Source organism: Papio anubis, unplaced genomic scaffold (genome assembly GCF_008728515.1).
Source record: "Papio anubis isolate 15944 unplaced genomic scaffold, Panubis1.0 scaffold71, whole genome shotgun sequence".
Taxonomy (NCBI): domain Eukaryota; kingdom Metazoa; phylum Chordata; class Mammalia; order Primates; family Cercopithecidae; genus Papio; species Papio anubis.
The window spans coordinates 183,209-209,669 of record NW_022167319.1 but is presented as its reverse complement, the minus strand read 5'-3'; the positions used below and the strand labels follow the sequence as shown (position 1 = coordinate 209,669).

General features: G+C 39.7%; 1 protein-coding gene and 1 pseudogene across 8 annotated transcripts in view; one reads left to right on the top strand and one right to left on the bottom strand.

The window, feature by feature from the left end:
• The window catches only part of LOC101005030 (unconventional myosin-Va), a 218,177-nt gene that overhangs the window by 26,391 nt on the left and 165,325 nt on the right, over nucleotides 1-26,461 (top strand). The window lies entirely within an intron of this gene.
• LOC103885829 lies at nucleotides 20,384-22,075 on the bottom strand (annotated as a pseudogene). Its single transcript, XR_649130.4, has one exon. The product of XR_649130.4 is annotated as a lys-63-specific deubiquitinase BRCC36 pseudogene (transcript).

Sequence of the window (26,461 nt, the reverse complement as noted above, 5' to 3'; positions counted from 1 at the left end):
ATGTAATATCTGAATTTTTATAATCAACATACATTCTTTTATAATCAAAAAACAAATATTTTCTTTTTTCAAGTAGTGTGAACAAATATATTTCTTTTTCAATTTTATCTTATTTTTATTTTTATTATTTAGAGCCAAGGATTTGTTCTGTCGTCCAGGCTGGAGTACGGTGGCACAATCATACCTCACTGCAGCCTTGAACTCCTGGGCTAAAGCAATTCTCCCACCTCGGTCTCCCAAGCAGCTGGGACTACAGACGCACCACCATGCCCAGCTAATTTTTGTGTATTTTTTTGTAGAAACGGGGTCTCATTATGTTGTCTAGGCTGGTCTTGAGCCCTGGGGCTCAAGCAATCCTCCCTCCTTGGCCTCCCAAAGTGCTGGGATAACAGGCACGAGCCACCACACCTGGCCAAAGGTATTTCAAAGAGACATTTTTGAGTTAAAAGTTTTCTGGCCAGGCACAGTGGCTCATGCCTGTAATCCCAGCACTTTGGGAGGCCAAGGCGGGCGGATCACATGAGGTCAGGAGTTGGAGACCAACCTAGCTAACGTGGTGAAACCCGGTTTCTACTAAAAATACAAAAAATTAGCTGGGCATGGTGGCGCATGCCTGTATTCCCAGCTACTCAGGAGGCTGAGGCAGGAGAATCACTTGAACCCAGGAGGCGGAGGTTGCAGTGAGCTGAGATCATGCTATTGCACTCCATCTTGGGCAAAAAGAGTGAAACTCCATCTCAAAAAAAAAAAAAAAAATTGGGCAAAGGATTTGAATAGACATTTCTCCAAGAATATATTCAAATGGCTAATAAGCACATGAAAAGATGCTGAACATCATTAATCATTAGGGAAATGCAAATCTAGCCCACAATGAAATATCATTTCATGCCTATTATCACACAAAACAAAACAAAAACAAACATAACAAGTGCTGGAGAGGATGTGGAGAAATTGGAACTCTTGTGCACTGGTGGTGGTAATATAAAATGCAGCCCCTATAGAAAACAGTACGTCAGTTCCTCAAATTTTTATTTATTTTATTTTTTATTTTTAAGAGACAGAATATCCCTCTGTCACCTACGCTGAAGTGCAGAGGGGTGACTGTAGCTCACTGTAATCCTCAAAATCCTGTGGTCACCCAAGCGATCTCCCTGCCTTGTTCTCCCAGAGCACTGGGGTTACAGGTGTAACCTACTGTACCTGGCCCCCTAAAAAAATTAAACATAATAATTAACATATGATCCAGCAATCCCACTTCTGGGTATATACCCAAAAGAATTCAAAGCAAGGTCTCAAAGAGATACTTGCACATCTGTGTTCACAGTAGCATTATTCACAATGGCCAAAGGATGGAATCAACCCAGTGTCCATTGGTGGATGAATGGATAAACAAAATGTGGTATATTTATACAATGGAACATTATTCAGCCTCAAAAAGGAAGGAAATTCTGAAAGATGCCTCAACATGGATAACCTTGAGGACATTATGCCATGTGAAATAAGCCAGTGACAAAAGATACATACTGTATGATTCTACTTACATGAAGTACCTAAAGTAGTACAATCTGTAGAGACAGAAAGTAGTGTAGTTGTTCCTGGTGGCTGAGGGAAGGGGAAAATGGGGTGTTCATTTAATGGATATGGAGTTTCAGTTTTGGAAGATGAAAAAGTTCTGTGGATAGATGGTGGTGATGGTTACACAACAAAGTAAATGCATTTAATACCACCACTGAAATGTATACTTAAAAATGATTAAGATTGTAAATATGTGTATTTTATCACAATTAAAAATAATAATAAAAAAAGAAAATCCATTAATGCTTAAGAATCTTCCCCAAACTTTTCTTGGCCATGCTCTTTGCAAGTTGTTCTTTTAAAAGCATAAATATTTTTAATGTCTTATGGTAAACCAGTATCAGTCCTTCCTTCACTGAGAATGAGATAGGTAGCTAGAACTGGGGATGGAGGAAAAGCTGCTTCAGGAGTAAACAGGCAAAGAAAAAAGATACTTTGGGCCACTAAAAGCAATTTCAGTCACATCACAATTTTGCCTTGCCTTGACTCTGCCCCACAAAGCCTAGAATCTAGTAGTATCTCTAGTTTTTAAAAATCTTAAATGATGTCTTACCTTTGATATGCTTTATGGAATTCCTGACTACATTCCTGAGCCAGCAAGACATTTGTAGAAATTCAAGTCTTTACCACTGCTCTTCCATTAGGGGTTAATATGGGTGAGTATTCACACAATAATCTTGGTATGGGGTTGGTACTTCTAAACATCAAATAAAGGCAAACCATAAAGGAAAAAAATTGACAAGAATATAAACAGTTTCAAGCTCTCTACAACAACAAGGACATTAATAAGCAATCTGACAGAACAGGAAAATATTTTTAATTCTTTGGTTCAGGGCTCAATATCAATATATAAAAAGTAATAAAATCTGTGAGAAAGGCTAACACCTTAATAGAAGAATAGAAAACACTAAGGCAATTCACAAAAGAAACTTAACCAGTAAACATTGAGAAAGTGTTCAACTCATTAGTAATGTAAGAAATGCAAATTAAAATGAAGAGGTTTTTTTAACCAAACAAATTAATAAATATTTTTTAAAATCATACTTATTTCTTAGGGAAATGAATACTATCATAAACTGCTAGTGGGAGTAAAATTGGTTCAATCTTTCTATAGGGCAATTTAGCACAATATATGTATCAGAAGCCATAGAATTTTTCACACCCTTTGAGGTAACAGTCATAATTTTAAGAATTTATTTGCAGGAAATAAGCATGAGTGAATATTGGAAGGATGATTATGTCAGTGCTGTGGAATAGTGTATCCAAGTGGAGATAACGTAGATGTCCAGCAATAGGGAATTGTTTACATAGGTTATATCTGTACCTACTAGTGTTTTATAATTTTATTAGTCTTCTCAAATAATTAATTTTTGGCTTTGTTGATTTGTCTTTATTGTACAATTATTTTCTAGTTTGCTGATTTTGTGTTTATCTTTGTTATTTTCTTTTTTCTACTTTCTTTAATTTGCTATTCTTTTTCTAGCTTCTTGGGATGAATGCTCAGACATTGCTTTTCAGCCTTTCTTCACTTCTAATATATGATTTAAGGATGTAAATTTCTCTCGAAGCAACACTTTGGCTATATTTCTCAGGTTTTGATATGTTGAATTTTTATTGTTGTTCATTTATTTATTAATTTCCCTTGATAGTTTTTCTGTGAATCATTTCATAAAGAAATGGGTTTATTTCCAAAAATTTGGCAGTTTTTAAGTTATCCTTCTGCTCTCAATTTCTTTTTTTTTTTGAGACGGAGTCTTGCTCTGTTGCCCAGACTAGAATGCAGTGGCATGATCTTGGCTCACTGCAACCTCCACCTCCCGGGTTCAAGCAATTCTGCTGCCTCAGTCTCCGGAGTAGCTGGGTCTACAGGTGCACGCTGCCACGCCTGGCTAATTTTTTGTATTTCGGTAGAGACAGTGTTTCACCATGTTGCCCAGGCTGGTCACGAACTCCTTAGCTCAGGCAATCCACCCACCTCAGCCTCCCAAAGCACTGGGCCAATTACAGGCGTGAGTCACCGCACCCAGCCAATTTCTTCTTTTAAATATTTAAATTTTATGTATGTATGTATGTATGTATGTATGTATGTAAGCTATTTGAGGACATCTGCTCTCAACTTCTAGCATAATTTCGCTGTGAACAGTGAACATACTCCATTATCTGTGTATATTTTTTGAAATTTGTTGAGACTTGCCATCCTGACTCCTCATTCCATCTGCTGCCAGCTGCTCTTAACATTTTTTTCTCGGGCTGGGTGCAGTGGCTCACACCTGTAATCCCAACACTTTGGGAGGCTGAGGTGAGTGAATCCCTTGATCCCAGGAGTTTGAGGCTAGCCTAGGCTACATGGCGAAACCCTGTCTCTACTAAAAATACAGAAATTAGCTGGGCATGGTGGTGCATGCCTGTAGTCCCAGCTACTCAGAAGGCTGAGGTGGGAGAATTGCTTGAGCCTGAGAGGTGGAAGTTGCAGTGAGTCATGATTGTGTCACTGCAATGCAGGCTGGGTGACAGAGCAAGATGACTCTGTCTGAAAAAAAAGCTGTTTCACCCAAGATCACACCTTCTTGCAGGGCAGCCTATATCTAGTGACTGACTGGTTGTTGCGCAGGTTTAGTAAAGGCCTATCCCCATTGTGCCAACTCAGAACTACCCTGAAGGAAAGGCATTCCGGTTTCACAGCACCTCATGGGGTTGACTGAGGGAGGCATTGCGTTCTTCTCAAATTGTGTATTTAATACAACTTAAACTTTCCTGAGTGATGAGTCATCAGTAGTCCAATAGTACAATGAATCCCTTATAGTCTACTAAGGTGTTATGGGATATTTGCCCATATACTAAACTACCTCAAGTCAAAATATTTGGAGGGCCTGTATCCTTCATTATAAGGTTATCAACCCTTACTTTTTGTTGTATTTTCAAAGCTTCTCTAGATCCCTGTATTTTCACAGCTTTCCTTCTGTAGCGAATACTCTTTGGAGGGTCTTCCTAGATTGTAAGAACCTTCTTTAATCCCCAGCCATTTTATAACTTGACTTCCTCTCTCACCTCAGCCACAAGGGGCTGGACCGGGAGTGGCAACGCGGTCATTCCGTGTCCATTTCCTGTAACGTTTCCAGGGGAGGAGGCTTACTGTCTGTAGTTACACCTGTAAACTGGAAGCTCAGGAGCTATGCAGTGGGCATCTTTTAACAGCCACGTGGCCTAGAAAGCACGGGGGGCAGATATACACAAATGAGCAGAGACAAGAAACCGAGAGGGATGATGAGCCGTCTCAGCCCTGTTTCCAGTCCTGTCTGAAGCACTGTTCCTGTTTTTGGGCTTCATGAAGGGACCTATATCCTTATAATCTTCTTTGCCTGCCTTAACTTAACTCAAGCCAGTTTATGCTACTTAGGACAACATTAATTTTCTTTTTTTTAAAAAAATTTCTCTCTCTTTTTTTAAAATTATACTCTAAGTTCTAGGGTTCATGTGCACAATGTTCAGGTTTGTTACACATGTGCTATGTTGGTTTGCTGCACCCATTAACTCGTCATTTACATTAGGTATTTCTCCTAATGCTATCTCTCCCCCTGCCTCCCACCCCACACCAGGCCCCGGGGTGTGATGTTCCCCACCCTGAGGACAACATTAATGTTCTAACTTTAAACTCAGATGAACTTGGAAACTGTATAACAGATAAAATTATAAAATAAGGCTAGAGGTAGAGTTTTTGAATGAAAACAAGGGATTCTCTCCCAAGAAAAGCTTTAATGCATACAAGGACTTTATGCCTTCTCTTTTGACCACTCAGTGTCCATTTTTGCTTCTTAAACTTGTTTATCTATTTACTTATCTTAATTGACAAGTAAATACTGTATATATTTATGGCTTACAATATGATGTTTTGATATATGTATACACTATGGAATAGCTAAATCAAGCTGTTTAACATATGCATTACCTCACCTTTTTTTTTGTGATGAGAACACAAAATCTACTGTCAACAATTTTCAGATATACAATATATTGTTATTAACCATGATCATCATGAAGTGCAATAGATCTCTTGAACTTATTCTTCCTGTCTAACTGAAATTTTGTGTTTTTTGACCAGTAGTTCCCCAGTGTTCCTGACCCTCAGCCTCTGGTAATCTCCATTTCACTCTCTGCTTCTATAACTTCGACTTTTTTACAATTCACATATAAGTGAAATCATGCAGTATTTATCTTTCTGTGACTAGCTTATTTCACTTAACATAATGTCCTCCAGGTTCATTCATGTTGTCCCAAATGACAAGACTTCCTCCTAAGGCTGAATAGTAGTATTCTATTGTGTGTGTGTGTGTGTGTGTATATAGAGAGAGAGTATATTTTCATTATCCATTCATTTGTTACTGGACACTTAGGTTTGCTTTGGATAGTTGAATTTTAGACATTTTAAAGTCAATTTAATTTTTTTAGTATTTTGGGCTTAAATATATTTTGATATAGGTCAAAAAATATGGATATATATATATCATATATCTCAAGAATGAATGCTAACATTGAAGCTTGTAGATAGTATAAGGAAAATTAATTTGCCAATTGGACATTGTTGAGAATTATGTTATTGTTAACCTTTAACATTTATTGTAAAGTCTATGCAATACTTGTTCTTGCTTATGCATTGAAGTGCTCAGGTAGATACATTCAGCAGAATCCTTAACACTTGCCCATAGCTTGGCACCTAGCACCTAGGATAATAAATAACAAGAAAGGCCGGGCACAGTGGCTCATGCTTGTATTCCCAGCACTTTGGGAGGCCGAGGTGGATGGATGACCTGAGAGCAGGAGTTCGAGACTAGGCTGGCCAACTTGGCAAAAACCCGTCTCTACTAAAAATACAAAAATTAGCCGTGGTGGTGTGTGCCTGAAGTCCCAGCTACTTGGGAGGCTTAGTCAGGAGAATCTCTTGAACCCGTGACAGGGAGGATGCAGTGAGCCGAGATGGTGCCACTGTACTCCTGACTGGACGATAGAGCAAAACTCTATTAAAAAACAAAACAAAACAAAACAACAAGAAATAACATTAGATCTTTTATTTAATCATGTTATTTTGAAGGACCTCTGTGACTAGATACTATAGTATATTTGTAATCCAACACTAAATGATTTCCATTGGTAAGAAAGATCTGTGGGTGTTAGCAGAGAACCAAGAAGACCCTTGGTCCCTTGTATATCTGTGGGCTTTGTTCTGGTCCCCAGCCAGAGATTTCATCGTATATTTTTGTTCATATTGGATAACAGATTGCAGGTGGATTAGTGAAAAGCCATCCTTAGTAATAGGGAATGTTTTGATAATGAGTCATTAATGCTTTTTGTTTGGAGATCAAAGATGGCACCATTCAGTGATAAACATGTATTTCCTTCATATGATATAGGGAAGATGTTTGACCCTGTATTGCTGATTTACTCTGGTCTTCCCTGCCTCATTCTTTTCTGTCTTATTACAGGTCGACATCTCAGATTGTGGGGTGTTGAAGCGAGGGGCCAGGCGGTGAAGCTTTCTATGCTGGAAGTTTGCTCTTGGGCTTAGTTGTTTTTTTCTACTCTTATATGATACAAGCTAAAATATGGTTTCATAATATTTGTGTTTCAGATAATTTATTATTGAATACAGATTATTTATAGTTTCAGATAAAGGATATACTTTTGCCCATATTTCCGTCACTTCCTTTAATTCTTGTCTGTGGAGGCTGCGTCACAGTCTCAGAATGCACAATATTTCTAGTGTGTGGACCTTGTTGTCGAGGTTTTAGATACACTGAGCCTAATGTCTTCTAGAGTATAATATTGTGGTGTAAGCAAGTATTAGTGCTAAAGAATACATTTTTTTTTCTTTTTTTTTTGAGACTGAATCTCGCTCCGTCGCCCAGGCTGGAGTGCAGTGGCACGATCTTAGCTCACTGCAACCTCTGCCTCCCAGCTTCAAGCAATTCTCGTGCCTCAGCGTCCCAAGTAGCTGAGATTAGAGGCGCCTCCCACCATGCCCAGCTGATTTTTGTATTTTTAGTAGAACAGGGTTTCACCATGTTGGCCAGGCTAGTCTCAAACTCCTGACCTCAAGTGATCTACCTGCCTCGACCTCCCAAAGTGCTGGGATTACAGGTGTGAGCCAACATGCCCGGCTCCAGTAATAAATTTTTGAAATGGAAGAAACATTCTCCATTCTTCATTAATGTGCTATGGGAAAGAGTGGCTACATATTTACTTTATAGCTCTGGAATTAATGATTCAAAGTATAATATATCTCATTTGCAATGCTCCATAGATTGTTGAAGATCATTTGCCAGCCACTTAATCTGTGGCTATAATTAAATTACTCTCAAACTTCTGACTCTGAGATTTAGTTTTTCTTGGACGAAAGACTACCTTTTCTATCTCTATCTTCCAAAACATGTTAACTGACTCTTGAGAGTCCCAATCGAAAGCCTTTTTCACGTATGGCCTGCGCTAACCTTTCTTCCCTCAGGCCTTGATGATAGACTAAGGGTTCCATAAACTCTGCTTCTCATCCCCACCAGCCTATAGGCTCTGTTGACTCATAGCCTAAGCACTAACTCTGAGTTTTCCCCTATGTTTAAAAACAACCAAAAGTTTTTATTATGGGAAAATCTAACCTATATACTAAAGTAGAAAGAACAGTACAATAAATTCCCATGTAGCTGGGCCCCGACTTCAACAATATCAACTCCTGGCCAGTGTTATATCAGCTATACCCTCACCCACTTTTGCCTTTCCATATTATTTTGAAGCAAGTCCCAGACATACTGTTAATTCATCCCAAATATTCCACAGTGTATCTGTGCAGAAAAGAGCATAGCAGGCCTGACTGCTATCCTTTGAAAGGCCTGACTGCTATCCGTTGGAAGATCTGTTTACAAGGTTGGCCCTTGGCAAGCATCTGGGAATTTGGATTTTGGAAGGGTTCTCAAGCACCCTAACTAGTAGTAGTGTACTGCGCCTAAGCTTTGTGTGCAAACTACATGGTTTATGGTGAATACTTGCTTTCCTTCTGGGAGTCTGGAATCTTGGTAAGTGCTATACAGAATGAGCCTATGTAACCTGTCCTCAGTAAAAACTTTGAGCAATGTGTCCCTATGAGCCTCTCTGGTAGACAGCATTATTGTAACTGGCTGTTGGGGGAATTAAGCCCATCCTGTGTGACTCCACTGCGAGAGGGCTCTTCGAAACCTGTATTTGGTTTCCTCTAAACATTATCTCATGCACCTTTTACTTTTGCTGATTTTGCTCTGTGCCTTTTTGCTATAATAAATCTTGGCCACGAGTACAGTTATATGCTGAGTCCTGTGAACCCTGCTACCAGATCACCAAACCTGAGTGTGGTCTGGGGATCCCTAACAGATTATCTCTAACGTAAGCACTTAAAAAAATCTGTATATCTATGTATGACCACAAAACCATTATGACACCTAAAAATGTTTATAATTCGTTAATATTATCAAATATCAAGCCAATTTTTGCATTTCCTATTGTCTCATAAATGTCATACTCTTTTTTTCTACTTTGTTCTAATCAAGGTTCAGGTATTGCAACTGGTTGATACTTATTGTAAGTCTCAAGCTATAGATTCTTACTCTATCTTTTTCTTTTCTTTTTTCCTTGAAATTTATTTTGTTGAAAAAACTGTATAATTTTTCCTGCATAGTTTCCCACAGTCTAGTTTTTGCTAATTATATTGCCATGGTGTAGTTCAGTGTGTTGCTTTGTAAATTAGTTGTTGGATCTAGATGCTTCTTGTGTGAGTTTTTGAAAGCCCAATGCCTTCATATATCCTGAGGACATGCCTTAATTTCCATTTGATTAATGTTTACCAAGAACATTGATGTACTTGGATAAAAGGGGATTAAACAGTAAATATCTTTGTTTTCATTAGCATGAGACAGATCTTCTGACACTTGGAGCCTGACTCATCTTACTTTAGAGAATCCAATAAAAAATACATGGCTTAGGCTGGGCGCGGTGGCTCACACCTGTAATCCCAGCACTTTGGGAGGCCAAGGTGGGCGGATCACGAGGTCAGGAGATCGAGACCATCCTGGCTAACACGGTGAAATCCCATGTCTACTAAAAATACAGAAAATTAACTGGGCGTGGTGGCAGGTGCCTGTAGTCCCAGCTACTTGGGAGGCTGAGGCAGGAGAATGGCGTGAACCCTGGAGGTGGAGCTTGCAGTAAGTTGAGATTGCGCCACTGCACTCCAGCCTGGATGACAGAGTGAGACTCTGTTTCAAAAAAAAAAAAAAAAGGCTTAGTGTTCATTACTTGCTTTTCAGGAGGTAACCCTGGCAGTGATCTCTGAGCAAAAGCAGGCTTTAATGACCTAGAGTGGGTACAGTGTCATTGTGACCAGATATTCTGATATAGGTGGAAATGTGGGGTTTTCTTATTTTTTTAAGACTCTATAAAAACAAAATATTAATAGAAAATGACAGAACCCTACTAAAAATTGTAGACCCCACATACATTAATTTCCTATGCAGTGAAATCCTTCAGTACCTTAGTAATGAAGTTCTAATTAATGAGTTACTTAAGCCCCTCTTAATTCAACTCTGTAGGAATAATCCAACAGCCAAGGCCCAATGTAGTTATCATAGGTCATCTTTGGAGATGTGCCTTTTTTGAAACAGCTGGATGGTTGGGCATTTAATAAACATTTAGAATGTAAATGTATACTTAAATTAAAAAAAATTAAATTGTGGTAAAGTACACATAATGTAAGTTAACCATCTTAACCATGTGTAAGTGTACAGATCAGTAGTGTTAAGTACATTCATATTGTTGTACAACCAGGCCAGGCATGGTGCTCACAGCTGTAATCCCAGCACTTTGAGAGGCTGGGGCAGGAGGATCGCTTGAGCCCAGGAGTTCAAGACCAGCTTAGGTAACATAGTGAGACCCCGTCTATACAAAAAATAAAAAAATTAGCTGGATGTGGTGGCATGCACCTGTAGTTATAGCTACTTGGGAGGCTGAGGTGGGAGGATTGCTTGAGCCCAGGAGTTTGAGGCTGCAGTGAGCTGTGATCATCACACCACTGCACTCCGGCCTTGGTGACAGAATGAGACCCTGTCTCAAACAACAATAACAACAACAACAACATATTGTTGTACAGCCAATCTCCAAAACTCTTCATCTTGCAAAACTATATTTCTGTACCCATTAAACAATAACTCCCTATTCCCCACTTGCTCTAGTCCCTGGCAACCTTTATTCTACTTTCTCTCTCTATGAATTTGATTACTCTAGGTACTCTATATTAGTGGAATCATATAGTATTTGTCTTTTCATGACTGGCTTATTTCATATGGCATAATGTCCTCAAGGTTCATCCATGTTGTGACATCTTTCAGAATTTCCTTCCCTTTTGAGGCCAAATAATATTCCTTTGTGAAATATACCACATTTTGTTTATCTGTTCATCCATTGACGGTCATGGGTTGCTTCCATCCTTTGGCTGTTGTGAAGAATGCTGCTGTGAACATGGGTGTGCAAGCATCTCTGAGACCTTGCCTTCAGATCTTTTGGATTTATACCCAGAAGTGGGATTCCTGGATTATATAGGAATTATATATTTAATTTTTTGAGGAACCACCATACTATTTTCTGTACTGACTGCACCGTTTTACATTACCAGGGCACAGAGGTTCTACTTTCTCCAGGGCACAAAGGTTCTAATTTCTCTACATCCTGTCCAACTCTTGTTGTTTTGTAGTTTTTTGATAGTAGGCATTCTAATAGGTGTGAAATGGTATCTCATTGTGGCTTGATTTGCATTTTCCTAATGATTAATGATGTTCAGCATCTTTTCATGTGCCTATTGGCTATTTGTATATCTTGTTTGGAGAAATGTCTATTCATAGTCTTTGCTCATTTTAAAATCAGGTTGTTCATTGTTGTTGCTGTTCAGCTGTAAAATTCTTTCATTTTTGTTTTAAATTTACTTAGAGATGGGTCTCACTACGTTGTCTGGGCTAGTCTTGAACTCCAGGACTCAAGCAGTCCTCCTGCCTCGGCCTCCCGAAGTGCTGAGATTATAGGTGTGAGCCATCATGCCCAGCTGAATTGTAGAATTCTTTATATATTCTGGGTATGAATCTTTTATCAGATATATAATTTGCAAATATTTCCTTTCATTGGGTTTCCTTTTCACTCTGTTGATTGTGCCCTTTGATGCACAGAGGGTTTTTTTTTTGTTTGTTTTTTGCTTTTTTGGAGACAGAGTCTCACACCATCACCAGGCTCGAGTGCACTGGCACGATCTTGGCTCACTGCAACCTCTGCCTCCTGGGTTCAAGTGATTCTCCTGCCTCAGCCTCCCAAGTATCTGTGACTACAGGCGTGCGCCACCACGCCCTGCTGATTTTTTACTTAGTAGAGATGGGGTTTCACCATGTTGGCCAGGATGGTCTTGATCTCTTGACCTCGTGATCCACCCACCTCGGCCTCCCAAGGTGCTGGGATTATAGATGTGAGCCACTGCACCTGGCCTTCTTTTTTTTTTTTTGATACAGAGTCTCACTCTGTCGCCTAGGTTGGAGTGCAGTGGTGTGATCTCGACTCACTGCAACCTCTGCCTCCGCCTCCTGAGTAGCTGGGACTACAGGTGTGTGCCACCACGCCTGGCTAATTTTTTGGTTTTTTTTAGTGGGCACAGGGTTTCACTGTGTTAGCCAGGATGGTGTTGCTCTCCAGACCTTGTGATCCGCCCACCTCAGCCTCCCAAACTGCTGGGATTACAGGCATAAGCCACCACACCCAGCTGATGCAGAGACGTTTTAAATTTATTTACTTTTTTCTTTTATTGCCTGTGCTCCTGGTGTCAGCTCCAAGAAATCAATGCCAAATTCAGTATCATGAAGTTTTCCTCCTGTATTTTCTTCTAAGAGTCTTACAGTTTTAGCTCTTGGCATTTCGGTCTTTGGTTCATTTGGAGTTAATTTTTCTATGTGGTATAATGAAGGTTTATCTTCATTCTCTGCAGTTTCACTTTTACACTTTGGTTTAATGATGCATGTACACGCCATGTAGAAGATAATGTAAGGTTCTAAATTTAGTTATGCTATTGACAACTGCTTGCTGTGGAAATCTTGCTTTAATGCCTCCTCCCATAGGCAGTTGTTACTGATTTATCTCATCTTTCCCAAGAGAGTTTTAAGTTTTAAGAAAGAGAAATTGTTAAATATTATTTGTTAGTTATTAAGTATTATTTATACTTTTTAGCTTAGCTTTTTAAACTTTTTATTTTGAAAAGTTTTCAGAACATTCACAAAGTAAGAAGAGTAAAACAAATCCCCCCAAGCATGCAGCTTCAACAAATAACAGCCTTCTGCACATTTGCTTCTTTTCTTCTTTTTCCCAACATTTTCTTCTTCTGAAAGATTTTAAGGCAAATCACAACCATTTTATTATTTCACTCATATTTATATGTTTAATGTAAACACAGACATTTCTAATCAAATGTGTGTTATGTCAGAGTATGCCTTTCTATGTACTTTATAGTAGAGTTCTTGTATTATTAATTTTGTTGTTTTAAAGCCTGGGACTGGGGACTGGCACCAGCAGCAGAATTTTGATATTTGAAATTTGCTTTAGAGTTCACATATTTGCTTTATAGAATGTATTTGATCATGTCTACAACTAATATGCTGCATACGCTTCAGAAATGCAAACCCCAATTATAACTTAGCTCTTCTGGGGAAATATGAATTGCTTTACAGCCCTCCACATTAAAATGTGGTTTCCAAGAATTCATTATTTACAGACATCAGCTACATATGTTTACAAGTGGCTTAGAATGAAAACTCACCGGAAAGATTACAAAAATAAGCTTCTCTTTTTTTTTTTACTCCTTCCCTGTCTTTTGAGTCCTGGTGGATACTGTGCAACAAAAGCATTCACCTCATCCATAATTCTTTCAACCCCTTATGGGTTTTTTTTTCCCCACCCTAGATAATTTAGTAAAGTTCAATAAAGTAAGGGAACTTTTTGCTATAGAAATACTATGTAGAAGTTAAGAATTCACAAATACATGGCCATGGAAATGAGAGATAATCAGAGGCCTCACCCAGAATTAGAAAGCTTCCGTCTTAGTGTTTATGCTGCTATTGTCAGGTATTGCGGGAGCCCAAAGAATGGGCTCTTGGTGGACAGGTCATCTCAGCAGACTGAAATAAAGCTGTTTGGGAATGTGGGGTAGGGATTGAGGAGAGTGAGTGAGGGGCATCACGAATGCTGGCCATACAAGTATGCTGGTTTCCTCAATCAGCCAAGGATAACATAAAGTTGAAACCAGGAAACGTCATAGTGTAAAACTTTTTTTTTTTTTTTCGAGACACAGCCTGGTTCTGTCGTCCAGACCGGAGTGCAGTGGCGTGATCTTGTCTCACTGCAACCTCTGCCTCCTGGGTTCCAGCGATTCTCCTGCCTCAGCCTCCCGAGTAGCTGGGGTTATAGGAACCTGTCACCATGCTTGGCTAATTTTTATATTTTTAGCAGAGACGAGATTTCACCATGTAGGCCAGGCTGGTCTTGAACTCCTGACCCCAAGTGATCCACTTGCTTCGGCCTCCCAAAGTGTTGGGATTACAGGTGTGAGCCACCATGGCTGGCCCTTATTTTTAATTTTTTTTAATTTCTGGGACAGGATCTGCTCTGTTGCCCAGGCTGGAGTGCAGTGGTGTGATCATGGCTCACTTTAGTCTTGACCTCCTGTCCTCAGGCAGTCCTCCCACCTCAGCCTCCTGAGTAGCTGGAACTACAGGTGTGTGTCATCACGTGCAACTAACTTTTTATTTTGTAGAAACAATGTTTTGCTATATGTTGCCCAGGCTGGTCTCGAACTCCTGGGCTCACGCAATCCTCCCACCCTGGCCTCCCAGAGTGCTGGCATTACAAGAGTGAGCTGTTGCTCCTGGCCCCAGGACCCATTTTAGCGCAGTGTTCCATATATCCCCCAGTAAATAATTTTGTGTCATGTGACCTATTTCTCCTCTTTGAAAGCTTCCAAATTTTTAGTATCAAGGTAAAACTTGTATCACAGAGTCTTCTATAAAGATATTTAAGAAGCATTTGTACATAACACAAATACTAATTCATTCTTTTCTTAAGAAAGCCCATATCCCTTAGGCTGACATTTCTAGCTCTGAGTGTTTCCTTCACCCGTGTGCCTATGGCATGGGTATCCTTGTGGGAATCTTCTATAGAGCCTCAGTTGTAAGCCTTTGATGACTCCAGTGGGCATGATGTGGCCAGGTGTACACCCTTGACCTTTAGAATTGACCCCACTCCTCTTTGCCTTTAGTGAAGCAACAAAGGAGAAAGTGTAATACTGCTCTTCTTTGTAACGTCTTTATTTTTCTCTGCTTATGTGTTACTTCCTTTCCTTTATTTCTCCTCTTTTTAAAGACTTTTACCTAAGTGACAAAAGTATTAAAAAAAAAATCCCCAAGAGTCTCTTGTTTGTTTTCAACTGGAAAAGTCTGATTTCTAGAATTTTTTAATGGATCTAATCTCTTTTAAAATGTGAAGAAAATAAAACTACTGATTTAAAAACACAGCCGCTCTGAGAAGGTAACATTTGAGCTGAGGTTTGAACAAGGAAGATACAGTGTAGTGGAGAGAGAATGAAAGTCAGGGCTAAACATTCTTTGGTCAAATCCTGGCTCCACCACTTAACTAGTCATGTCATCTTGACCAAGCTATTTTGACTCACTCAACCTGAGTTTTTTCATCTATAAAACTGAGGTAATAATGCACAGCGATAGGGCTATTAGGATTAAAATGGACATAGCTCTTTGACCTCCTTTTGACCTGGATCAGGAAGAGATGACTGGACATAGCAAGCAGAGAACAGGCTCTGCTCTCATCCTCCTTGTTTCACCGTCCCCCACCCCCAGCTTAACGCAGAACCTCGCTCGTAAGAGGGACTTGGTAAATACGTGTTGAATTGGAATTTGATTTGAAAATGAATAGGAAAAGTATAGAAGAGGAATGTGATTTAAACAGTTCATAAAAATGAAAACGTTTACTATGGAAATGTGGGTTTCAGAACTGTGCTCTCAGGACTCCTTGTTTACAGTGATAATTACCAACTTAAAATAATTTTGTGTTGATGCTTAATGCCAGGCTCTTGAAATCCTAAGATTCAGCCTAAAGGATTTACTATAGTGTTTTCAAAGAAGCAGCATTTTGAACTGACAAATAGGTTTGCGTGTTGTTAGAAGAAAAATTTAAGAACTTTATTTAGCATATTACTATCATGCAACAGGGCAACAATCTTTATTCTTGTCTTTTCTGTTCAAGTTATTGAGGCTTTTTCTACCAAAAGTTTATGTTTATGTTATTATCTTTTTTAACAGTCTACGTAAAGCCCACTCCTTTCTGGCTATGATGTGAAAAATTGCATTAGCATAGTGGAAAGTATGTTATCCATACAAGAGGTTACTTAATCTGTTTTTAAAAGGGTAAATATTATGCTGATTCATGTTTTTATTTCATTTTAATAACATTCCTTTAGTACTACCTAGTGTAAGGATTTCTAAAAAGAGACGTTGTTATTCTAGACTTCAGTATCTCATGATCTAATCAGAGGTCTCGTGCAGAGATCAACTGACTTAGACAGGCTACTTAACTCATGTGACGGAAAACTTGAACTCTATAGGATTCTAATTGTCCCCTTAATTCCAATAGTGTTTGGGAATATACACTACTTTGTTCAAATTCAATACCCTAAAACATTTTTTGTCATTAGAAGTGATTAATCACCTGACAGTCTTGTTTTTTTTTTTTTTTTTACATAGTGAATTCTTTATTCTCTTTTAAAGATTCATGTTCTGGGCCGGGCGCGGTGGCTCAAGCCTGTAATCCCAGCACTTTGGGAGGCCGAGACGGGTGGATCATGAGGTCAGGAGATCGAGACCATCCTGGCTAACACGGTGAAACCCCGTCTCTACTAAAAAATACAAAAAAAACTAGCCGGGTGAGGTGGCGGGCGCCTGTAGTCCCAGCTACTCGGGAGGCTGAGGCAGGAGAATGGCGTGGACCCAGGAGGCGGAGCTTGCAGTGAGCTGAGATCCGGCCACTGCACTCCAGCCTGGGAGACAGAGCGAGACTCCGTCTCAAAAAAAAAAAAAAAGATTCATGTTCTGTCATTTACAGATCTTCAGTAGGGAAGGGTAATTTAAGGGATTAGGAAGTTAGTTGAAAATTGTTTAGAAATGAAAATCATTTGTAGTGACTTACATACTTCCTAGCGATTAAAAGTTCTGTAATTATTAACTCTGCCTTTCTATTTTTCATAATTATTCAAAAGAACAGACAGTTTACTTACTTAAAAAGACAACATTGAGGCTGGGTGCAGTAGCTCACACTTGTAATCCCAGCACTTTGGGAGGCCACGGCGGGCGGATCAACTGTGGTCAGGAGTTCAAGACCAGCCTGGCCAACATGGTGAAACCCTATCTACTAAAAATACAAAAAAATTCAGCCAGAAGCGGTGAAAAATTGTATTTCTTTGTATTTTTAGTAGAGATGGGGTTTCACCATGTTGGCCAGGCTGGTGGCAAGTGTGGTGGTGGGTGCCTGTAATCCCAGCTACTCGAAGGCTGAGGCAGGAGAATTGCTTGAACCTGGGAGGCAGAGGTTGCAGTGAGCTGAGATCATGCCACTGCACTCCAGCCTGGGGGACAGAGAAGACTCTTTCTCAAAAACACACAAGCAAACATGGAAATCAGAAAACATTTGGAGGAATAAGGAAATACCTGCAATTTTTGGTTCTTTCTACCAAGTTGTTTTTTTAATTCAGGAACATATATGGCATTTCATATAATGATCACTTTGGAATACTTATATCTCCAAAATACTATGAAGAGTGAAACAGAAGTCAGGATTAAACTTAGTGTTGATTTCATCTCCTGTCCTTTTTCTGGTAATAAAAAGGACTAGGAGAGCAAAATACTTTCCTCTTAAATATCTACTCCACCCTCCCTGGCTACTGGAACAGATCCACATTCTTATTTTCTAAAAACAAAAAGGAAGGGTGTGTGTATGTGTATTTTCTACCATAGCTACCTAACTAACCAGGGCTTCTTTTGTTCTAGTTCTTTGCATTCTAATTCAAATACACTTTTCAGGAAAATGTAATGCATACCTGTAATACGTTCAACTTGCTACAATTATCATAGAATATTTTTGATTCTGCTTTTATAATCATTTAGGGATTGATCTAATCACTTTAATTTTTCTTAACATGAGGCTCCTAAGATTAGTTACTTTTCCTGGCCTACTTGTTCGTGTGTCAGAGCTCAACAATTCCAGCGTCCCCTAACAAATGTTAGTGGTCTCCCTAGTTCTGACTGACTTCCCAGGGATGCTTCTAGAGCCCCAGCTACCAGATGCTTCCTGACTGGGAGGCAGGCTGCTTGCAGTTGCTTTAGGAAGGGATTGGCACTGCCAGAAGCAAGGCTTTTGGTCAGAATGATTCATTTCCATAGTGTGACATTAGCTGTATAGAGCAGACTGTTTTTCTAAATCGTTGTGTTATAATAATAGAAGTTCAAGAACCATAATTAGGGCTGTCGTAAGGGTGTGGACATAGCCATAAGCTAAGGAAAAAGTTCATCTAGTCTGGGGATGGACCTTCACATTCTTGCCACGATGTCTTTTAACATAACATTTGTTCAATTAAAATACCTTAATCCCTAGAATGTTGGGGAGTGGGACATGTTTTTCAAAATTATGGATTGGAATGGATGGGGAAGGAAAACTGAGTGCTGAGAATGGGTTTTTTAGAAATTTCTAGGTGTGTCATTGCACCCATAGTTTTTTTAAAAATGTATTGCTGAGTCTCTATTGTCACCCAGATGTCACTTTTTCCCTTCCCTACTCCTGAAACTTCTAAGGCTTTGCCACCATCAGTGTATCATAAATGAATTCACAGTGCTTGCCATACTCATGGTCCCTTCAAAGGGTAACTGTACCCCTCACTCTCTCTGTTGACTCAGGGCCCCTGCTAAGAAACCAAATGATCCAGCCAAGCTGATTGGACAAGGGGAGGCCCTGACCTGAGAATGGTTCACTCACAGGCTTGTAACGGCCTTTTGATGTGGCCTGGTTTCAAAAGAGCAGTCTAAACAGAAATAGCAATGTTTAACTGAGCAATTTAGGTGTCCTGTTTTGGGAATTTCCATAACAAGTATGGAAAAGATAAACCAGAGAAGTGGTGTAGACACATTGACAGTTGTGACCCCATTAGCAGTGGTGTACCAGAAAAGCCACCAATTCTTACTTATGGGCTTTCAGGGCCTACCTTGGAACCAACACTTTGCTGCGGTTTTTTGCCTCTGTGTAACTTAGCCCTTCTCTGGTTCCTTATCCTGTTGTTTCTTCTGTATTCATATGTGTGCCCTGCTCATCCTTCACCTGAGTGAGCTTGAGTATCAGTTCATTGCAATGATAGAAGCCCAATCATAGGGGACCTTAGGTACCTGGAGGAGCCAGGGGCAGGTTGGTAGTCCAGGGGCATCAGGGGATAGAGTCACTATTTAGGGCCAAGGAATTAGGAATCTGGGCGTCAGGCTGTCTGCCTTGAGCTGCCACAGCTCCTCTACTAATGGACCAGATTCACTTAAAGAATTTTTTTTTTTTTTTTTTTTTTGCTATCTAGACTACAGACTTTATTCAGTATCACCAGATTTTACATGCATTCATTTGTGTGTATGTAGGTCCATACAACTTCAGCACAGGTATAGATTCATATGCTTAACGTCATAATCAAATGTTAGAATCAACATCATAATCATCATAATCACATAGAACTGTTCCATCAGCACAAAGGAACTCCTTACGTCATCCCTTTGTAGTCATACATATCCCACACCCCCTCCAGTCCCTGTCCCTGGCAACCATTAATCTGTTATTCATTTCAATAACTTTGTCACCTCAAGAATGTTATATAAATGCAGTCATACAGTATGTGACCATTTGAGTCTGGCTTTTTTTGTTCACCATAATACCCCTGAGGTACAACCAAGTTCTTGTATCAACAGTTCCTTTTCATTCCAGAGTAGTATTCCAAGTTATGGATGGTTTGTTTAACCATGTACCTGTTGTAGGACATCTGGGTTGTTTCCAGTTTGGGGTTATTACAAATAAAACTTCTATGAATATTTGGGTACAAATATAATAGGTTTTCATTTCTCTGGAATGAATGTCCAGGAGCACAACTGCTGGGTCTTATGTTTAACTTGATTAAAAAATTATGTTTAACTTGATAAGAAATTTATAAACTGTTTTCCAGAGTGATTGTAACATTTTACATTCCTGTCAGCAATGTATAAAATACCCATTTTGTATCCTCATCAGTATTTGGTATTTTCACTATTTTTTCTTTAGCCATTCAGATAAGTAAGTCACAGCCTCACTGTGGTTTCAATTTGCATTCCCTCATGACTTATGGATTTTAACAGCTTTTTATATATGCTAAATTGCCATCTATAGATGTCCTCTTCAGTGAAACATCTGTTCATGTCTTTTGCCCATTTTCTAACTGGACTGTTTGTTTTATTGTTGAGCTTTTGTGGCCTTTTTTTTTTTTTTTTTGAGACAAGACTTCACTGTTACACAGGTTGGAGTGTGGTGGTGTGATCATAGCTCACTGCAGCCTCAAACTCCTGGGCTCAAGTGTTCCTCCTGCCTCCCTAGTAGCTGGGACTACTGGTGTGTGTCATGGTGCCCAGCTAATTTTTAAGAAAATTTTTTTGTAGAGACACAGTCTCACCGTGTTGCCCAGGCTGGTCTGGAACCCTTAACCTCAAGCATGCCTCCCAAAGTGGTGAAATTACAAGCATGAGCTACCAAGCCTGACTACAGTTGAGTTTTTAGCACACTATATATATTCCAAATTGATCAGATATATGGTTTGCAAATTCATCTCAATCTGTAGCTTATCTTTTCCTTTTCTTAAATCACAAGTTTTTAAATTTTGAAGAAGTCCAGGATATCAGTTTTTGTCTTGTATGGATGTGCTTTTAGGGCAAAGTCCAAGAACTTGTCACCTAGCCCAAGATCCTGAAGATTTCTCTCCTGTGGCTTTTTTCCAAGTTATATAGTTTTATGTATTACATTTAAGTCCATTATACATTTTTATATTTTATGTAAATTAAATTTTATATAAGATGTGAGGTTTAAGTAGAGGTTCTTTTTTCTCCTCGCTATGGGTGTCTAATTGCTCCAGCATAATTTGTCAGAAAGGCTATTCTTCCTCCATTGAATTGCTTTTGCACTTTTTCACAATCAGTTGAGCATATTTATGTGGATTTATTTCTGGGTTCTCTCATCTGTTCCATTGATCTATGTGTCTGTTCCTCTGCCAATACCATCTATCTTGATTACTATAGCTTTATAGTAAGTCTTGAAGTCAGGTGATATGAGTCCTCCAAGTTTTTCTTCTTCAAAATTGATTTAGCTTAAGTAACTTTACCCTGGATATTTCCATCTTTCCCCATTTTGTCTCCTGCTTTATTCTAGAGAAGAAAGTTCTTGCATAAGCACTTCCTTTTCTTGTTGCAATTCCTGCAAATGCTGTTGGTTTTGCTCCAGTCTGTCCTCCAGCCACTGTAGGAGAGGCCTGCTGACTGCTGACATCTGACTGCACAGATTCTTGGTAAACACTGAGCCATTATGTATCTTGGTTACGGAGTCCAGATGTGTAAGGCTGTGGATCCTCCTATACGCATTCTGCTCCTCCTGGCACAGGATCTTGGGCAGCTGTACTGCTGATTCAAGGCACACTTTCCCAATAGTGACATGAGGTACAATATGGATTGGGATTTCGATTCTCTTATACTCTGAACTCTTTTGGGCCTGTATGGATTGGAAGCAAATGTAGAGTACCCAGCCAGTCTTTGTGTTCTTGTCTTCTATGAAACAGGAAAAAATAAGTCCTACAAAGCCTTGATCCATCATCTGGCACATGGCTTGTGTGCGAACATCAACATGTGAAGGCCAAACAGTTATATGAGGATGGGAATGATACCAGCCTGCAACTCTAATAGGGCGGCCTGTCAGTTCAGCCAACCTCTCTGCTCTGTTGAAGCTGCAGACGGCTGCTCTGGAGAAATCTTTACTCGGTCCTTCCCCTTACCAGAACGTCGTAAGATGATGACAGAATGAATGTGAACAATTCTGACGGCATCAACCTTTTCAGCAACTGTGCGCATTTCAGTTCCAGTATATGCAAATTTGGAGTCACTACTTGGATCATCGTTCAACTCCCCTATGCACAGCCCCATCACTTCCTCCTTCTCTGTGCTCAGAGCGTGGTTGAGACAAACGAGGAAAGCGTCAGACTCGAGATGAACCGCCTGCACTACCTGCACCACCTGCACCGCCATCTTGGCCCGGACCCCCCAAAATTTTTTTTAAAGCCATTTTAGGTTCACAGCAAAATTAAGCAGATTGCCCTCCTCCATAGTCTTACCTTTTATTTTTTTTTTTTTAAAAATTATGAACAGGAAATTAATGTTAGGGATATCAAAAGGAATAAATTTCACCTTGTTGAGTTGTTTTTGATGTGTGATGAAAAGTTTTTAGAATTTACAGCCAGTACTTATGGTATCTTTATTGCCTCTGTTTTTGTAAAATTATTGGAAATCTACTCTGGCCCAGGATTCCTGTGTGTTTCAGTATGTTCAATATGGAGTTGTTAGAGTATGGATCGTGTCGACTCCTCTTTCTCTTCGCTCTGGCTATCCTGTTCCCTCTTCAGCTGCAGCAAAGGGCCAAGCCCACTCTCAAAAAACAACTACCAGGAATATGAGTTCTGTTCCCTTCTGGATCAGGGTTTCTTCCACATCATGCCACGAAGAAGGTCAGGTGGAGTCACAGATACTTGGTTTATTTATGTTAAACAAAAAAAAGAGATGGCCTATAGGAGAAAAGAGATGGTTGCTATATCCAGGAAGTTCTCAAACTCACAGACCCCGTGCATGCCCCTTTTATCTTTCTCCATATGATCTTAGCCTATGTCTGTGCAGATACCACTCTAGCTCTTCTCTCTCTTGTGGTCACAAGAATATAAAAACTGTCTAGCCACTTCCTCTTTATTACGCCTGAGTCTCCAATTATCATGCTGAGTGAGCCAAGTTCTTGCTGACTGAATCATGTTCTTATAATTCTACTGATGTAGAGTACTACTGATTATATCCTGTTTCTACTAACAAAACGGACATACAAAATTTGTCCAACATGCATAACCACATACTTATACCTTTTCCTTCATGAAAGCTCTAGCCAATTCTTTCATCAAGTGTTTATTGAGTACTACTATGTTCCAGTCCTTTTATGATCTCAGCCCTGGGAATCTCTCTGGCCTCTCATTTCTTGCTACAGTGATTCTAAACTACTTGTTATACCTCACGTGTATTTTATCCTGTTTCACATCTTCATGTCTTCACTCATGTCTGGAACATGAATCTGTTCATTTGCTTGGTTAACTCCTATTTGTCCTTCTAGCCCAAATCCAGGTCCCCCTTCTTTGGGAAGCTACTGTGTACTCTGTTTTTCTTTGCACAAGTCAGGTAAGGTTTGCAAACTCTACTGGGCTCCCATGGCACCTTGCACATTCCTCCATCACAGAACTTTGTGTGTCGTATAGACAGTTGCCGGGACCAGCTCAGTTGGGGAGACCCTAACCCAGCCGCATTAGAGGAATTAAAGACACACACACAGAAATATAGAGGTGTGAAGTGGGAAATCAGGGGTCTCACAGCCTTCAGAGCTGGAAGCCCCGAGCAGAGATTTACCCACATATTTATTAACAGCAAACTAGTCATTAGCATTGTTTCTATAGATATTAAATTAACTAAAAGTATCCCTTATGGGAAACGAAGGGATAGGCCGAATTAAAGGAATGAGTTGGGCTAGTTAACTGCAGCAGGAGCATGTCCTTAAGGTACAGGTCACACATGCTATTGTTTGTGGCTTAAGAATGCCTTTAAGCGGTTTTCCGCCCTGGGCGGGCCAGGTGTTCCTTGCCCTCATTCCAGTAAACCCACAACCTTCCAGCGTGGGCATTAGGGTTGTTATGAACATGCCACAGTGCTGCAGAGATTTTGTTTATGGCCAGTTTTGGGGCCAGTTTATGGCCAAATTTTGGGGGGGTCTGCTCCCAACCGACAGTGTCTTTGTGTGTCCATCTCATCAGCAGAACTTTGAGGGAAGGGAAAACATCTTACCCATTTTTGTTTCTGCAATTCTTAGAACAGTGTATGAAATAGAATATACACATATTAAATAGTTGTGGAACCAAACAGAATTAGTTAGGGTATAAAGTAAAATAGAAAATCTTATAGAATCTCTAGGCAATCTTTGTTTGCATTAAAATCTGTTTTTCATTCCTAGAGACCACTTATTTAGATCTTCAGCAAGGACATCCCTAGCATCTGTTGCAGCAATGTGTCAATCATGAGTTATAGGCACACCATCTGTTTTTTACTGCACCGGGGCTGACTGGGGTTTTGGCAATGCAGATAAATGCTAGTTCTAACCTCCAAAGTCAGGCAGTAGACATGATTATGAAGACTCTTAATACCTACATATAGTGTGGTACAGTGCACTACCAAATGCCATGGCTGTAGCAGACCCTCTAGTATCTTAGGTGGCCAGCTGCAACTGCAGTGCTATATCTCAGGACTAGACCTGTGCCTGTTATAAAGTTGGTACTCAGTAAGTACTTATTAAATGAATGACTGCATTTGGGTAAATGGATTTAGCTATATGTAAGGAAGCTATGGTTTGGTGCTTTGTAGCACTGTCGATTTTGATTGTGCTGGAGGCATGGCTAAGGATTGAAGCTAGGGGAGATGATGCTAAGGAAGAATTTTCTCATGGGACTCCTCCTTATACCACAGTCTGCAATGATAACTAACACTGCCAAGAAAAAGAGAATGTGGGAAACCAAGTTGTGTTACAATGAAGTGGAATTTTAGTTGAGTCCTGATTTTGCTTTCTTCTTGTCATTTGTGCAGCTGTGCAACTTTTTTCAGATCATTACGTTTTTTTCTGAAGGGAGAGGGGAGCCAGAGAGGGCCTCATGGATCAGGGATCAGGACATCCTTGGTCTGGTGTGGGCTCTGGTCTGAGCCAGCTTTGTTCTTGGAGCTCTAGTTTTCTTGGGAATGGGGTGTTTGGACCAGATCATCTTTAAGTCCTATTCTGATTCTGAGATTTTACATTCTCTAAACAATTGTAGGGTTTGAAATAGTTAGGGGTTTTCCTAAATTCTGCAGGTGTTTCCTAGATGAGTTAAAGCTGACTATAAATAGATCAAATTGTAGATGGTGTAGTTAAGGTTCCTTGGATTTTAGCTAAAGACTTTGTAGATGTTTGCCAGTAAGTTTCCATGGTGATTAGTATTTAGTTTTTATTTCTTCCTTCACATATGAATAAATCAAATAGACATGCTGTAGAAAATTAAGGGAACTAATTTCTCTTTAGTTTTATTGAGGTATAATTGACAAAAATTGTATATATTCAAGGTATACGATGTGATGCTAGGTGGGGATGTAGGGTTTGGGAGAGAGCAGACAGCATTGCTTAGCTCAGTCACATTCAGAGGGCTCTTTACATAATCTTTACTTCCATCACAGGTGCAGATAGGTGGCTTCAGTTTATATCTCTTCAGGAGGACACACACAAACTGGTGGAGAAGAGCAAAGGCATGCTGAGATGGAGCCCAGGGCAAGGCCAGACTCACTGTCCAGCTCTTTTCTTCTTTACTCAGAGAGGTCTAAGAGAGGTGTGGCTCTTTCATGATAGGGCAGAATGATACATGTTTAGATGCCATGGACTTTCAGCATGGTTCACAAAGAGGGGAAACCACAAATGATAATCTGTGAATTCCAAGCCAACAGTGTCTTTCCATGTCAGTACATATAGACCTAACTTTTTTTTTAAGTATTCCATTATATAGATAAACCACAACCTCTGAACTATGCAGTTGACCTGTGAACAACCTGGATTTGAACTGCATGGGTCCACTTACATATGGATTTTTAAAAATAAATATATTAGAAAATTTTTTGAGATTTGCAACAATTTGAAAAAATTCTCAGAGAATTATGTAGCCTAGAAATATTTTAAAAAATAAGAAAAAGGTATGTCATAAATGCATAAAGTATATGTAAATACTAGTCTATTTTTTCATTTACTACCATAAAATACACATAAATCTATTAGAAAAAGTTAAAATTGGCTGGGCGTAGTGGCTCACGCCTGTAATACCAGCACTTTGGGAGGCCAATGCGGGTGGATCACTTGAGGCCAGGAGTTTGAGACCAGCTTGGCCAGCATGGTGAAACCCTGTCTTTTCTAAAAGTACAAAAATTAGCCAGGTAATTCCAGCTACTAGGGAGGCTGAGGCAGGAGAATTGCTTGAACCCAGAGGGTGGAGGTTACAGTGAGCCGAGATCACGCTACTGTACTCCAGCCTGGGTGACAGAGCGAGACTCCTTCTCAAAGAAAAAAAAAAGTTAAAATTTATAAAAACTTAAGCAGACATAGACTGCACGTGGCACTTTTCACAGTTGAGAGAAATGTAAACAGACGTAAAGACATAACCACACAAAATTAACTGCAGTACACAAGGTACTACTGTAGTAATTCTGTAGCCATGTCATATTGCTATTGCTTGAGTGAGCTCAAAGGTTGTGAGTATTCCCTTAAAATGTGTGACACTGATCATCCCCGTGTGAGCAGTTTGTCTCTCCAGTACATTGCATATCACAGCAAAAAATGATCTCACAGTTCTCACGTATTTTTCATTGTGTTTAGTGCAATACAG